Raw genomic sequence first — 14415 nt, forward strand, 5'->3', positions numbered from 1 at the left:
GATTCTTGTCCCACCTGTCCTAGTCAACCTGGCCTCTGCATCAAGGACTACACACTACCACACCACTACGACATGCTAGCGGACTATTGATCAAGGTTACAGCACGGTACAGTCTAGGGTACCTCAGGGCACACAATTCTGCACAAGAAGGGTCTCTAAAAATATTAAATGGTCAGGAGACTGTCTATCACTTTTGAAGAGACTCTAAAATCAAAGGGTTGGAAATGTTATAGTTCTAAAAAGTTAAGTTACACGAAAGTTAAAAAGGTTTTTGTAAAATGAAGAAATATTGAAACTAAAATAAAATCTAAAATATCACTTTAGGATGTACTGACCATTTAACAGTGTTCACGGTGTGATGTGGGTGAATGTGGGTAATTTACTACTCCTAGTTTTATGAAGGGGTCCGTTTGGCCCCTGTATCTGTTTAACACAATGCAAAGTTGAGAATCTAAACAAGCAAAGCTGACATCTGTTTAGGAAATGGCTCTTTTACAAAAAAGACAATCCTGTCCAAAATAAATAAATATTAAAAAATATAAATAAATACAGGGCTTTTCCCAGTTCTGACACCTCCAGCACTGAATGCATGTAAGGCTCCATGTACACGGGACGTTGTTAAAAGTCCCTTTGAATGCTGGAATTTTTAGGACGTTTGAAACGTCCGTTCGGTCGCGTTTGTACCCGCGTTTAGCGGGCGTTTAGCGGCGTTTGCGGGCGTTTGCGTTTAGAAGCGTTCCTAGAGGTCAAAAAAATTATTCCCCTTTAAAATGGTAAAACGCGAACGCTAAACGCGGGTCATCGCGTTCAGACGCGTTCGGACGCGTTTAGACGCGTTCGGATGCGTTTGTGCGTTTGAAACGCCGGGAAACACACGTTCGAACGCAAATAATTGCGTTCTAAAAAAAGTCCCTGAAAGCAACTGCCTGCAAATGACTGTAAACGACCTGGTGTACATGGACAGATAAGATAAAATGTAGATGGGTTCAGGGGCTTCTGAAAAAAATGCTCAACTGCTCCTAAACTACCATTTCCAGCATCCCGTGTACATGGAGCCTAATGGTAAGGGATGCTGGAGGGTCTATGATGCTGGCTGATGGGGGATCTTTTGTAACTGGTTGGGATATTTTTGCATTGAAGTCTATTGTTGCTAGGGGCAACCTATGCTCCTGAGGGGTCAATTGTTGCTAAGAGGCATCTACTGTTGAGGTTGCTGGAATATCTGTTGTTGCTGCTGAGGTGGATCTATTGTTGCTGAGGTGATATTTTATAATAGGGGCCCATTGTTGCTGGGAGTATAATATTGTGTGAGGGAACTTATTATTGCTAGGGGGATCTATTGCTGCTGGGGGCAGATCTATTTTCTTGGGTGGACCTGTTTTTACTGGGGGAGATCTATTGTGGCTGGGATCTATTGTTGCTGGCTCCAGGGGATCTATTTTACTTCTTTTTTTCATTATCATTACCAAATTGAATACAAATGATTTAGCACCACAAAATAATACATGGTTCTGTATTCTCTAAAAGCGGTGATAGGGGTTGGAACCAAGGGACGATGCTCGGAGGTGGGTGGGGGCGGAAACAAAGGGTGACTCAAAAGGGGGGAGTTCCTGCACCTATTCTCTGAGAAAAAAAAAGCCCTGAATAAATATATAGTAATCAGTGATGGTCCTTGGTCAGTTTTGGCAGCAACGTGAAAACTGAACTAGGAGAATCATTTAAAATTCCATACTTGCATACATTCACTATGGATACCCTATATATTTAAGCTGGAGCTAAAAGTTTCAATATTAAGACATTAAAATTCAACATTTTTGAAAGATGATAAGACTAACAAAGTATGGATGTTGACCCCATTTAGGGAGGGAAAGGGTAATTTTTACCTAAAGTAGTATTAAAAGCTCTACTTTTTTTAACCCCTTAAAAACTAAGCCTTTTTCTGACACTTGTTGCCTAGTTAAAATCAGTACTTTTTGCTGGAAAAATTACTTAGAACCCCCAAACATTATAAATATTTTTTTAAGCAGAAACCCTAGAGAATAAAATGGCGGTTGTTGCAATGTTTTATGTCACACTGTATTTGCGCAGCGGCCTTTCAAATGCAATTTTTTTTTTTTTTAAGAAATACCCTATATGAATTAAAAAAAGCAGTAAAAAAAGCAGTAAAGTTAGCCCAAATTTTTTATATAAGGTGAAAGATATTGCACCGAGTAAATAGATACCTAACATATCATACTTTAAAATTGCACACACTCGTGGAATGGTGACAAACTGCGGTATTTAAATATTTCCATAGGAAATTCTTTAAAATCTTTTAATGGTTGCCTTTTGAGAGTTATAGAGGAGTTCTGGTGCTTGAATTTTTGCTCTCACTCTAACGATCATGGCAATACCTCACATGTTTGGTTTGAACACTGATAACGTTTCCGGGCGTGACTGTTGTATGTGTTTGCTTCTGCGTGCGAGCACAGAGGGATGGGGCGCTTTACATTTTTTTTTTTCTTATTTATTTTATTTTATTGTTTTTTATTTTTACACTGTCCCTTAAAATATTATTATTTTTTGTACCACTTTTATTGCTGTCGCAAAGAATGTAATCATCCCTTGTGACAGTAATAGGCAGTGACAGGTACTCTTTATTGAGGGATTTGGGGTCTAAAAGACCCCAAATCCCTCCTTTGCATTTAAAAGCATTTAAAGCATTTTAAATACTGTAATTTTAATTTTACTTTTCAAATCTGGCACCTTTAAGTCTTCAGTAAACTGGAAATGATGGCATGACGTAGCTTCCGGGTTACTGGAAGCAAGACTGATCAAAGCCGATTCTGTCTTTGTTCAGGTCTCTGGCCAGCTGGCGGACATGCCGGCTAGTGGCTTACAGTGGGGATCGAAAGTTTGGGCACCCCAGGTAAAAATTTGTATTAACCACTTGCCGACCGCCGCAAGTACATATACTGCGGCGCTTAGCCCCGGCCAGGCAAAGTGACGTATATATACGTCACTAGCCTGTCACCGGCTTGTGAGCCAATAGCGGGCGAGGGTGCGCCTGCCACGGCTCATTCACTAAGGAGTCAGTGCGTGTGACCGGCGGACCCGATGTCCGCCGGTCACTCGGCGATCGTCGGTAGAGCGGGAGAAAGGCAGGCGGTTAATGTAAACAAGCCGCCTGTCATTCTCCCCTGTGTAAAAATGGAGATCAGATGGTTCTACTATGTAGAACCGTTGATCTCTGTTTTTGCAATAGTAGACATGTCCTATTACAGTTAGAAACACGCCCCTAGGACACACTTAACCCCTCCCTCTCCAATACAGTTAACCCCTTCCCTGCCAGTGTCATTTTTACAGTCACAGTGCATATGTATAGCACTGATTACTGCAGTAATGTCACTGGTAACCCCAAAAGTGTCAAAAATGTCAGTCAAGGGTCCAATCTGTCCGCCGCAATGTCGCAGTCCCGCAAAAAAAATCGCAGATCACCGCCATTACTCGTTAAAAAAAAAAAACACCAAAAATGACAAAAAGCTTTCCCTTTGTTAGTAAACGCGATAACTTTTGCGCAAACCAATCAAAATACGCTTTTTGCGATTTTTTTTTTACCAAACATATGTAGCATAAAACAAATTGACCGAAAATGTTAAAAAATTTTGTTTACATTTTTTTTTGGGGGAATTTCATATAAAAAAAATGTGAAAAATATTGTTATTTTTGCAAAATTTACGCTCTTTTTTGTTTCTAGTGCATGATCAAAAAATCGCACAGGTGATCAAATACCACCAAAAGAAAGCTCTGTTTGTGGGAAAAAAAAGGACGTCAAATTTGTTTAGGTACAGCGTCGCATGACCGCGCAATTGTCCGTTAAAGTCACGCAGTAAAAAATCGCAAAAAAAACCCTGGTCAGGAAGGGGGTAAAATCTTCCGGGGCTTAAGTGGTTAATGTGCATAAAGAAGCCAAGGAAAGATGGAAAAGTCTCCAAAAGGCATCAAATTACAGATTAGACATTCTTATAATATGTCAACAAAAGTTAGATTTTATTTCCATCATTTACACTTTCAAAATAACAGAAAACAAAAAAAGGTGCTGGGTGACACCCTGCAGAGTTAATATCTTGTACTGCCCCCTTTGGCAAGTATCACAGCTTGTAAACACTTTTTGTAGCCAGCCAAGAGTCTTTCAATTCTCGTTTGAGGTATCTTTGCCCATTCTTTCTTACAAAAGTCTTCCAGTTCTTTGAACTTTCTGGAATGTCTGTCACGCACTGCTCTTTTAAGGTCTATCCATAGATTAATTATGTTGACGTCAGGAGATTGTGAAGGCCATGGTAAAATCTTAAGTTTACGTCTTTTGATATAATCCCCCCGTGGATTTTGAGGTGTGTTTAGTATCATTATCCATTTGTAGAAGCCATCCTCTCTTTAACTTCAGCTTTTTCACAGATGACATCAAGTTACCATCCAAAATTTGCTGAAATTTTATTGAATCCATTTTTCCTTCTACTCGTGAGATGTTCCCTGTGCCACTGGCTGCAATACAACCCCAAAGCATGATTGATCCACCCCCATGCTTAACAGTTGGACAGAGGTTCTTTTCATTAAATTCTGTGCTCCTTCTTCTCCAAACGTACCTTTGCTCATTGCGGCCAAAAAGTTCAATTTTAACCTCATCGGTCCACAGAACTTTCCAAAATGCATCAGGCTTGTCTATATGTTCATTTGCAAAGTTCAAACGCTGATTTTTGTGGTGAGGATGTAGAAGAGGTTTTCTTCTGATGACTCCTCCATGAAGACCATATTTGTACAAGTATCTCTTTATAATGGAATAGTGTACCACAACTCTGCCAGATCTTTCTGGAGGGATCGTGCAGTCAAACGTGGGTTTTGAATTGTTTTTCTCACAATCCTGCAAGCTGTTCTGTCTGATATTTTTCTTGGTCTTTCAGATCTTGCTTTAAGTTCCACTGTTCCTGAGACTGCCATTTCTTAATTACATTCCGAACAGAGGATATTGACATCTGAAAACGCTTTGCTATCTTCTTATAGCCTTCTCCAGCTTTGTGAGTGTCAACTATTTTCAGTTTCAGTTTTCTAGACAACTGCTTAGAAGATCCCATGGTGATCCCATGGTGCTGATATTTGGCACAAGGTCAGATGAGTCTGGGCATTTAAAACCTTTGAGATTGACATCACCTGGTCTTCCCAGACGATGATTGAGAACAATCCATGACACTGGCAGGTCTCAGCCTTGCAAATGGGGCAGTGCATGCTATAAATTCTGCAGGGTGCCCAAACGTTTGCAGATGCCATTTTTTTGTTTTCTGTAATTTTGAAAGTGTCAATGATGGAAATAAAATCTAACTTTTGTTGACATATTATAAGGATGTCTAATCTGTAATTTGATGCCTTTTGGAGATTTTTCCATCTTTCCTTGGCTTCTTTATGCACATTAATACTAATTTTTACCTGGGGTGCCCAAACCTTCGATCCCCACTGTAGGCTTCTCTTTGCGATGTACTCTCCCACTGTTTGTAATAACAGCTGAGCAGCTGCTTAGCAGCATCGGTTGTTATTACAAGAAAGCCGACCGTCGGCTTTAAAAAACAGTACCGGGGTAATGCCGGAAGCTGCATATCACCCTGGTACAACCACTTGAAGCTGTAGGATGCATATTTGCATTATGTCAGTGTGAAGGGGCTAATTTAAGGGGATTCTAAAGCTCTAATTTAAAAAAAAAATAATTAAACATTATATTTACCTGTAAAGATAAGGTAGGGTGATGGCGCTGCCTAGTATTTGATAATATGTTGACAGTGCTGATAAAAGGTGCTGATGCAAGATAAGAATATATATAATGCACTGGAAATCCAGACTATGGAAAAAGGGCACTAAAGGTACAACTATATGGTAAAATCCAAAAGGAAAGAAATATAACAAAAAATAAAAAGTATAGTGTACAGATAATACTTATTGGTATATAAAAGTGATATGTGCATGTATGTGTGGACAAAGAAAAGTTATAATGAAAACTTAGTTCACCTAAGACAATGTGAACAATATAAATCAGGTCCAATATATAAAGTGATAGGTGCGTAAGTGACTCCACACATTAAAATTCACAACATAAGCTGTATAAAGGTCTGAACCATATAGTATAAAACTTATAGACAAGTTAGTTGTATAAAAATCTAAATAATACAGTATAAACCTCCTAAACAAATAAAGCATATTTTGGAAAATCCCCTAGGGGTGGGACTTTATAGGTCACTCGAAGAAAGTTATATTGAAAATGTAATTAAATATAGTATATTTTATTTATTACATGAAAATATAGGAAAATACACACACAGAAAATATGATAAGTAACATTTAAAATTTTTGGGCAAAACTGGTGTAGATAAAAAGATGTGCATATACACTCAACCAACTATTCCATGTATGATCCGACGTTTCGAGGTAGAGACCTCTTCTTCAAGGACTGTACTGGAAATAGTTATTTATGGTTGGTGGAAATATGAACACCAGTAAATTGTTTTGCCATCAAGTAAAAACATGGATTTTTTGATAACACCCACAGGAACTAGTAGTTGTTTTGTGTGTGAGAAGAAGGTTTAATGCAAGCACAGAGCCAAGGTAGTGCCAGTGAACATGCGACAATGAAAAATGTGCAGGCTGGGGGCCAAGTGTCGCAACTGGAGTCCAATGTAGCCTGAACAGATGGGCAGAGGCCAATCACAATGTGCTTAAGACATGTACCCGCTCGGCAAACCTCCTCCCAGCAATGGATGTGTAAACAAATAAAGGTGCTCTGTGCGTATCAAAATACCCCAAATGGGATCACACACTGGAGTATAAAAGTGCAGTGACAATAAATAAATAAATATATGTAAAATATATGATAAGTGATGAAAAAGTCCAATATTAGTGATAAGTGCCTATAAACAGGTGCTGTGACCATAACCCTGACACATCATTACGAGTGATACCCCGTGGATATCTGGAAGCCCACTTCCTATTGGCAGGAGCCTATTAGATCCTGGTCATTTTCCCTGGGGAACCTTCTTTCCACCTAGGACCCTTCCAGGACGCCCCCACCTAGGACCTGTAGAGGATACCAGGATCTCTTTGGCCACAGGATACATTTATATACCCGCTCTATACCCCTGTATGGGGTGGGTATTTCTGGTGAGTGCGCTATTCACTAGAGGGGTCACCCAGCACCTCACCGCACACCACGGGGTCACTCCTTACAGTTTGTTATAAGAAAATCATCACTTGCTATCAACACCGAACTGTGTTTATCACATTTATATATATATATTCCTTTTATGGTCACAGCACCTGTTTAACCACTTTACCACTAAGTACTGTAATAGTACAGCGGCAAGTGGCTCGTTCCCGTCTGACGACGTAGACCTGCGTCGCCAGACTCCTCCCCTGTAGGCGGCGCTCACGCGCCGCCGGAGGCGCGCTCCCGCTGTTTTCATTCACAGCGGGAGTCGGGCCAGGGGAGGAGCAGTGGCGATCGCCGCTGCTCTGCCCCGATCGTCGGGGATCTAGTGTGGCGGGCGGATCTAGTGTTTACACAGGCGGGCGGATCTCCTCAGTGACAGGGAGTGACAGGGAGTGACAGATCGGAGTGTTCAGCATAGCTGGACATCCGATCTGTCCCTGGCTCACACAGTCACCTCCCCCCCACACGTCAGTAAGCACCAGGCATACATTAACCCCTCCCTCTCCAATAAACTTAACCCCTTCCCTGCCAGTGTCATTTTTACAGTAACAGTGCATATTTATAGCACTGATTACTGCAGTAATGTCACTGGTACCCCCAAAAGTGTCAAAAATGTCAGTCAAGGGTCCAATCTGTCCGCCGCAATGTCGCAGTCCCGCAAAAAAAATCGCAGATCGCCGCCATTACTCGTTAAAAAAAAAAACACCAAAAATGACATAAATCTTTCCCTTTGTTAGTAAACGCAATAACTTTTGCGCAAACCAATCAAAATACGCTTATTGCAATTTTTTTTACCAAACATAGGTAGCAGAAAACAAATTGGCCAAAAATTAAAAAAAAAATTGGTTTTTACATCTTTTTTGGGGGGAATTTCATATAAAAAAATGTGAAAAAATATTGTTATTTTCTCAAAATAAACGCTCTTTTTTTGTTTATAGCGCAAAAAGTAAAAATCGCACAGGTGATCAAATACCACCAAAAGAAAGCTCTGTTTGTGGGAAAAAAAGGACGTCAAATTCGTTTGGATACGGCGTCGCACGACCGCGCAATTGTCAGTTAAAGTCACACAGCGCCGAATCGCAAAAAGTGGCCAAGACGTAAGACAGCAAAATGCTCTAGTGGTAAAGTGGTTATAGGCACTTATCACTAATATTGGACTTTTTCATCACTTATCATATATTTTACATATATTTATTTATTTATTGTCACTGCACTTTTATACTCCAGTGTGTGATCCCATTTGGGGTATTTTGATACGCACAGAGCACCTTTATTTGTTTAGAGGTTTATACTGTATTATTTAGATTTTTATACAACTAACTTGTCTATAAGTTTTATACTATATGGTTCAGACCTTTATACAGCTTATGTTGTGAATTGTAATGTGTGGAGTCACTTACGCACCTATCACTTTATATATTGGACCTGATTTATATTTATATTTACTGTTCACATTGTCTTAGGTGAACTAAGTTTTCATTATAACTTTTCTTTGTCCACACATACATGCACATATCACTTTTATATACCAATTAAGTATTATCTGTACACTATACTTTTTATTTTTTGTTGTATTTCTTTCCTTTTGGATTTTACCATATAGTTGTACCTTTAGTGCCCTTTTTCCAAAGTCTAGATTTCCAGTGCATTATATATATTCTTATCTTGCATCAGCACCTTTTATCAGCACTGTCAACATATTATCAAATACTAGGCAGCGCCATCACCCTACCTTATCTTTACATTTACTATATAGTCCTTTGGACTATAATTTAGGGAGGCTGCAGCCTAAATTCCACTATATATTTATTTATTTATTTATTCATATAAAAATATCTATACCCAAATAGACCATAAGCGCAGGGTTCTAATATTCTCTATTATATTTACCTGCTCTGTGCAACGGTTTTGCACAGAGCAGCCCCGATCCTCTTCTTTTTGGGTTCCCGCTACCGGTCCTAGCCCCTCCCCCTTGCATAGTGCCAACCAATAGAAGCCTCTTGCTATGGAGGAATTCAAGCAGACTCGCTTCCAAGCCACACTCCTGTGAATAGACAGTGTCCATTCACACACAGAGCGTGGCTCGGAACTGCCCCCCTCTCACTCTTTGCATTGGCTCACTGGCTGCCATTGACAGCAGTAGGAACCAATGGCTCTTACTGCTGTGTGAGTCAATGAGGAGAAAGAGACCCAAGAGAGGCTGATCTCATGTACATCACTTGATCAGATGGGGCTAAAGTAAGCATGGGGGTGGAGGGGGAGCTGCACCCAGCAGGTTTTTTACCCTAATATATAGAATGCATTAGGGGAAAAAATCCATCTGCCTTCAGAACCACATTAATGCATTCTAAACAACAGGTATAACATTCCCCAGTACATTGATTTTTTTCTCCTCTCGGTCAGAAGCATGCATGCAAAGGTGGTTTCATGGGACTCTGCAAGGGGATGTAGACAGCTGAAAACAGGAACCTGAGACAGGAACATTTTCACCAAGTGAAAGCAAAGTGACCACAGCCTTGGGACGAAAGATTAATATACTGTATAGTACCTGTAGCACTATATGCACTTCCCTTTTTAGACTTTAACCACTTCAATACAGGGCACTTTTCCCCCTTCCCGCCCAGGCCAATTTTGAGCTTTTAGTGCTGTTGCATGACAATTGCATGGTCATGCAACACTGTACCTACACCAAGTCTCCTGAGGAAGTGTTTTCACACGAAACGGCCGTAGCGCAGTAGTACATGCTAGAGGTCCCAGCCACCAGTGCTATTGTGGGTTCTGGTGGCTTTTCATGTAAGTGATGTTCTGAAGATTGGACCTTTGTATTTGGCTCTCTCTTGTTTTTAGTTGTTTTTAATAAATACTACACTATGGAAAGAATTTTCTCTCTTGCATATCTATTGATATAACTTCCTGCTGGTTGGAGTACTTGAAGGATTTTTTTCCGGTGTCATCCTCTCTTCTGATTTGCTTTCTGGCTCAAGACCTGCTGTATAATATACAAAAACGCATTAGCTGTCCTAATAAGACAGCAACATGGTCTGGTAAGTGTGCATTTCTGTTTTTGGGTGAAGGACCACTGGTGGAGGATTGACCTTGTTTACACTGACACTGATTATCCATATGGACTTTTTTTGTAGTTTTATGGACTGAGTTCATTATTTTTGATCATTTGCACTATATGTTCACTAATTTTATGTTTTAGCGCTGCAACCTATTTTTTCACATGTTTTTTATGTTTGTATATTCACATTGTTTGCAAGCTGCTGATTAAGTATTTTATTTTAAGGCGCTGACTTCACTTTTATGTTTTATATATAAACAGTAAGAAAGCGAGGCCAGAACACATTGGCCCCATAAAAGACGATAAGGGAGTTTTGGCCACAGAGGACAGGGAAAAGGCGGTAGTATTAAAAAATTTCTTCTCTTCAGTCTTCACAAAAGAATTGGGGGGCTACACTAACCCAGCTTGTAAGGCCAAACTAAACAACATACCTCAGAAAATACCGTCATGGGTAACAGAAGATAGACTTAGAACTAAACTAGAGAAACTTAACATAAATAAATCACCGGGACCAGATGGCTTGCACCCGAGGGTTCTTAAAGAGCTCAGCCAGGTGATTGCCAGTCCATTATTCTTGATCTTTAAGGATAGTTTACAGACGGGTATGGTGCCAGCTGATTGGAAAAAAGCCAACGTGGTACCAATATTTAAAAAGGGACCGAGATATATCCCGGGTAACTATAGGCCGGTCAGCCTAACATCAGTAGTCTGCAACATTTTGGAGGGGATGTTAAGGGACCACATACAAGACTTTAGAAATGAAAACTGTATTATTAGTAGTAATCAGCATGGATTCATGAAAAATCGTTCTTGCCAAACCAATCTATTAACCTTCTATGATGAAGTGAGCTGCCACCTAGATAAAGGTAAGCCTGTGGATGTGGTGTACCTGGACTTCGCAAAGGCCTTTGACACCGTTCCCCACAAACGCTTACTGTTTAAACTAAGGAAGGTAGGTATGGACCATAAGGTGAGTACCTGGATAGAGAACTGTCTCCAGGGGAGGTTGCAAAGGGTGGTGATTAATGGGCAGTACTCATTTTTGGGCGGGTGTGGAAAGCGGGGTCCCCCAGGGTTCTGTCCTGGGACCAATCCTGTTTAATTTATTCATAAATGATCTAGAGGAGGGGATATTGAGTAAAATCTCAGCGTTTGCGGATGATACTAAGCTAAGCAGGCCAATATCTTCTGGGCAGGATGTGGAAACCTTACAAGTGGACCTGAACAAAATTATGGGGTGGGCAACTACATGGCAGATGAGGTTTAATGTTGAAAAATGTAAAGTAATGCACTTGGGGGCCAGAAACCAGAAAGCAAGCTACTCACTAGGGGGGGGGAACCTCTGGGTGAGTCTAGGATGGAAAAGGACCTGGAGGTACTGGTAGACAACAGGCTTGGCAGTGGCATGCAATGCCAAGCCGCTGCAAGCAAAGCCAACAGAATACTGGGATGTATAAAAAAGGGTATTCACTCCAGAAAAAAATAGATTATTCTCCCACTCTACAAGACTCTGGTCCGGCCACATCTGAAGTATGCTGTCCAGTTCTGGGCACCGGTCCTCAGGAAGGATGTGCTGGAACTGGAGAAAGTCCAGAGATGGGCAACAAAAATAATTAGGGGAATGGAGGACATTAGCTATGAGGAAAGACTACAAGCACTGAACTTATTCTCTCTGGAGAAGAGACGATTGAGGGGGGATATGATATCAATATACAAATATTGTACTGGCAACCCTAGCATATGGAAAAACCTATTCAGAGAAAGGAAATACAATAAGACACGTGGCCACTCACTAAAACTAGAGGAAAGGCAGTTTAACCTTAAAATACGCATGGGGTTCTTCACTGTAAGAGCAGTAGGGATGTGGAATTCTCTTCCGCAAACAGTGGTATCAGCAGGGAGCATTGATAGTTTCAAAAAACTATTAGATGGGCACCTTAAAGACCACAACATACAGGGGTATACAATGTACGGTTAACAGCAAACACACACACACACATCATAGGTTGAACTGGATGGACTGATGTCTTTTTTCAACCTCACTAACTATGTAACTATGTAAGACATCTAGCATTCTCCGGTAGCTCTCGCTCCAACCCATCCAACGGGAGAACAGATTTCTCCCAGTTGATGGACAGTCCCGAGAACACACCAAATCTTTTCACCAGATCCATCACTATGATCAGTGAGTGGTTCACATCCTCTAAAAAAAAAAAAAAAAAAAAGGACATCATCCGCATATAGCAAAATCTTTTCCTCCTCCTTCCCTCTTCTAAATCAAAGGCTCCATCGCCATAGCAAAAAGCAGGAGCAACAATGGGCATCCCTGCCTTGTCCCTCGGAACAGCGGTAAGTACCCTGAGGTTCTTCCATTAATTTTCAGTTTCACCGTTGGGCCAGCATACAACTGTTTGATCCAGTTTACAAAAATGGGACCAACATTAACCACTTGCCGACCGTCCCACGCAGATTTATTGAGGCAGGGCAGCTCGGCTGTGCATTATAATTTAGATCTATGTGATTATGTGCACGCGGTGATTAGACACAGCCGGAGCCAGACCGCGGGAAGATCAGGCGTGAAAGGCCTTCCGCAATCTTCAGGGACACTGACAGGAGAGCCGCCTACCTATGTAAACAAGGCAGTCGGACAGGCACAATGAGATTGTGTGTCTCAGCTAAGCTGAAACACCGATCTCTGTGTGCCTGTCACAGAGCCTTCCCCCCACATTTAGTAAGCACAACTTAGGAGCACACTTAACCCCTTGATCACCCCCAGTATTAACCCCTTCCCTGCCAGTGTCATTTATATAGTAACCATGCATATTATTTAGCACTGATCACTGTATTGGTGTCACTGGTCCCCAAAAATTGTCACGAGTGTCAGATTTGTCAGCCACAATTTTGCAGTCCCGCTAAAAATTGCTGATCGCCGCCATTAATAATAAAAACAACAAAAAATATAAAAAGTCCAAAAATCTATCCCATAGTTTGTAAACGCTATAACTTTTGTGCAAACCTATTAATATGCGCTTTTTGGGAATTTTTTTAACCAAAAATATGTAGCAGAATACAGATTGGCCTAAACTGATAAAAAAAATAGATATTTTAAATGTTTTTATTGGGAATGTTTTAAAAAATTGTTTTTTTTTTCAAAATTGTCGCTCTTTTTTTTGTTCATAGCACAAAATCAAAAAACCGCAGAGGTGTTCAAATACCACCAAAAGAAAGCTCTATTTGTGGGAAAAAAAAGACATCAAGTGTATTTGGGTACAGCATTGCACGACAGCTCAATTGTTAGTTAAAGCAACACAGTGGCGAATCACAAAAAATGGCGTGTTCATTAAGGGGGTAAAACCTTCTGGGGCTGAAGTGGTTAAATACCGACAGTGTCAACCACAAATAGTTCCACTCAATGCTATAAAATGCTTTGACAGCATAGAGGGACAATATAGCCCTTGATCCCAACTCTTCTGATGGAATATGTAGATTTAAAAATAATCTCCTAATATTGAAAGATGTTGATCTGCAAGGAATAAATCCACATTGGGCTGGATGAAATATAGTATGGATTATTTCACTTAATCTAATAGCTAAAACCTTCGCTAATAATTTAATGTCTGCACAAAGCAAAGAGATTGGTCGATATGATGCAGGTTGAGTTAGATCTTTCCCTTCTTTTGGCAATAATATAATTGTAGCCTCTGTCATTCACCCCGGTAGTTTTCCCTTCTCCAATGCCGCATTCAATACCTGCAGCAGCTCTGGTTACATTATCTCTCCATATCCCCAATAAATCTATTTTGGCAAACCGTCTGACCCTTGTGCTTTGTGGATACTGCCTCTCGAAAATTCCTCAATGGTAATAGGCATTTCCAATGATGCCCTATCCTCCTCTGAGAGATGTGGTATAGGCAGACCCTGTATAAAACCCCCCACTTCTCTATTTTCTCCCCTACCTTGGACCTATATAGATCTGAATAATAATCTTTAAAAATATTCACAACTTCTACTGGACACTTGGTCACCTCTTAAGCATGAGTCTTAACAGACATTGTAGTAGGCATACTTATGTTCTGAGACCTTGACAGGAGGGCCAACATGTGTCCAGGATTTTCTCCCTCTTCAT

Source organism: Pelophylax lessonae, assembly GCF_965119305.1.
Source record: "Pelophylax lessonae genome assembly, chromosome: 1".
NCBI classification, from domain to species: Eukaryota; Metazoa; Chordata; class Amphibia; order Anura; family Ranidae; genus Pelophylax; species Pelophylax lessonae.